The sequence below is a fragment of the Nematolebias whitei genome, chromosome 9, assembly GCF_014905685.2.
Source record: "Nematolebias whitei isolate Nwh7 chromosome 9, NemWhi1, whole genome shotgun sequence".
Taxonomy (NCBI): domain Eukaryota; kingdom Metazoa; phylum Chordata; class Actinopteri; order Cyprinodontiformes; family Rivulidae; genus Nematolebias; species Nematolebias whitei.
In genome coordinates, this window is record NC_056506.1 from 51,921,540 (window position 1) to 51,924,494 (window position 2,955).

Below are 2,955 nucleotides of genomic sequence, written 5' to 3' on the forward strand. Positions count from 1 at the left end.
CCTGTTGATCCATCCTCCTGGTCCTGTTGATCCTGGATCATCAGATCCTGACATGTCCCCGTCCTCTGAGGACACATTTTCATCTTTCCCTCATCTCACTCGCCTCATTTCTGTTTCTTCCTCAGTCTCTGAAATTACAACGTCACTGTTAGAATGAAGATTATTGTTCAATAAAAATATGACATGTCTTATTTAACACTGTTCGTACCAAAGTTTAATTTAGAACAACATGTGTGATCACTGGTCAGATCACTGGTCAGGTCACTGGTCAGATCACTGGTCAGGTCACTGGTCAGGTCACTGGTCAGATCACTGGTCAGGTCACTGGTCAGGTCACTGGTCAGATCACTGGTCAGGTCACTGGTCAGATCACTGGTCAGATGACTGGTCAGGTCACTGGTCAGATCACTGGTCAGGTCACTGGTCAGATCACTGGTCAGATGACTGGTCAGGTCACTGGTCAGGTCACTGGTCAGATCACTGGTCAGGCCACTGGTCAGATCACTGGTCAGATGACTGGTCAGGTCACTGGTCAGGTCACTGGTCAGATCACTGGTCAGGTCACTGGTCAGATCACTGGTCAGATGACTGGTCAGATCACTGGTCAGGTCACTGGTCAGGTCACTGGTCAGATCACTGGTCAGATCACTGGTCAGGTCACTGGTCAGTGGAAGTTCTGCTGTTCTTCTCATCTGGTTCTGGTCCATGAACAACTGGTTGAACCTCCTTCAGTCTCACACGTCCTCACAGTGTTGAAATACAATCATCAAAATGCTACATGACACTCCATCCCAAGTCTGCTCACCGAGAGCTTAAGAGCATCTTTTTATAAATGTTATCAGACAAAGGTGAGGTCAGACAACTGCTGCAGCCTCTTGCAGCACTCTGATCCAGACAAAACAACACTTTAACACACACACATGGTAACACATGGGAATATGAGTTATAACATTTGACTTCAGTGAAAAATAACTGACTTTTCACATCTCTATCACTCGACCCTGACCTCTCTAAGTGGCTTCAAACATCTGTTAAGTTCATGGAAGAAACCAATGCAGACATGTTCCTGTTTTTATTTTTATACACCGCCTCATAATCTAGGTGTTTTTTTTGCTACCTTTCCTTTTAATTACAATTTAATTTACATTTGTTTAAAAAAAATCTTAAATCTGTATGTCTCTTTTATGATTGTCTGTTGTTGTCGTTGTAGTCCACTGTTGTCATCTCTCTTTGTTAAAATTCAGGTCTCTCTTGTAAATGAGTCCTCGTGAATCAATGGGACTAACCTGTTTAAATAAAGGTTGAAGGGGGGAAGGGGAGGTGTAGGTGTGTTTGTTCCTTCTGAAGTCCACAATCATCTCCTTTGTCTTCTTCACATTGATGTGAAGGTTATTCTCTCTGCACCAGCTCTCCAGGTGTTCCACCTCTTGCCTGTAGCTGGACTCATCATTGTTTGTGGTGCATCCCACCACCGCTGTATCATCTGCAAACTTTACAATGTGACAGCCTGGATCAGTGGGTGCACAACCATACGTGAGCAGAGTAAACAGGAGAGGGCTCAACACACATCCCTGAGGAGAGCCAGTGCTGAGGGTTATGGTGGAAGAGGAGAAGTTGTGGATCCTCAGTGACTGTGGTCTGTTGGTTAAAAAGTCTAGTACCCAGTTGCAAATGGAGGGGCTTAGTCCTAGTGTGGATAGTTTGTCCATCAGGGTTTGGGGGATCATGGTGTTGAAGGCGGATGTGAAGTCCACAAAGAGCATACGGACATAGGAGTCCTTCTGCTCCAGTTGGATGAGTGCAGTGTGGACCACAGAGGGGATGGCATCCTCTGTTGATCAATTCTTGTGGTATGAGTACTGATGAGGGTCCTCATTGATGTTGATGGTTGTTTTGATGTGGGTCATGACCAGGTTTTCGAAGCACTTAACGACTATACTTAATTTCCATATTTTCCTAACAGAGCACTTCGCTCTCAGACTGCAGGTTTACTTGTGGTTCCTAGAGTTTACAAAAACAGAATGGGAGGAAGATCTTTTAGTTCTCAGGCTCCTCTCTTGTGGAACCAACTTCCAATCTCTGTCCGTGAGGCTGACACATTATCCAGTTTTAAAACTAGGCTTAAGACTTTCCTTTTTGATAAATCCTATAGTTAGGGTCAGCTTGGGTTTCCTGAGCTGTCCCTTAGTTATGCTGCTATAGGCTTAGACTGCTGGAGGACAAACTGACCACACTTTTCACTCTGCTGCTGTCTTTACTTACCTGTTCAACCTGTTTTGTATTTGTAATTATTTTTTCTATTGACGTGGACCTATATCTGGACCTGGACCTATATCTGGACCTGGACCTATATCTGGACCTACCATTCTGTGTTCGTCTGTCTCTCCTTCCTGTCCTCTCAACCAGCCGGTCAAAGCAGATGGTCTCTTGTCCTGAGCTGGTTCTGCTGGAGGTTTCTTCCTGTTAAAGGGAGTTTTTCTTTCCACTGTCTCCACTGTGCTTGCTCAGGATGGGAGACTGCAACGAAGCCAAGATTCAACTTGTCTGCTGGATTCCTTAGATAGAGAACTTTACTAATTGGCTTTTATGTGAATGTTTCTGTAAAGTGTCCTGAGACAACTTTGTTGTGATTTGGTGCTTTATAAATAAACTGAACTGAATTGAAATTGAATTGACTATCTGGGTGAGGACCACTGGCCGACAGCCTTTCAGACCAGTCATTGTAGAGCTTCTTGGGACTGGGATGATGGTGGCAGTCTTCAGGCAGGTGGGAACTGTCTCCAGGGTAAGTGAGGTGTTAAAGATGTCTGCCAGCACCTCGCAGAGCTGATCAGCACATTCTTTCAACACTTTCCCGGGGATGTTGTCTGGGCCAGTTGCTTTGTGCGGATTAATCCTCCTGAAGGTACTCCTTACTTCTGCTGAGGTCACGCTGAGATGCTCTTCATCTGGTGG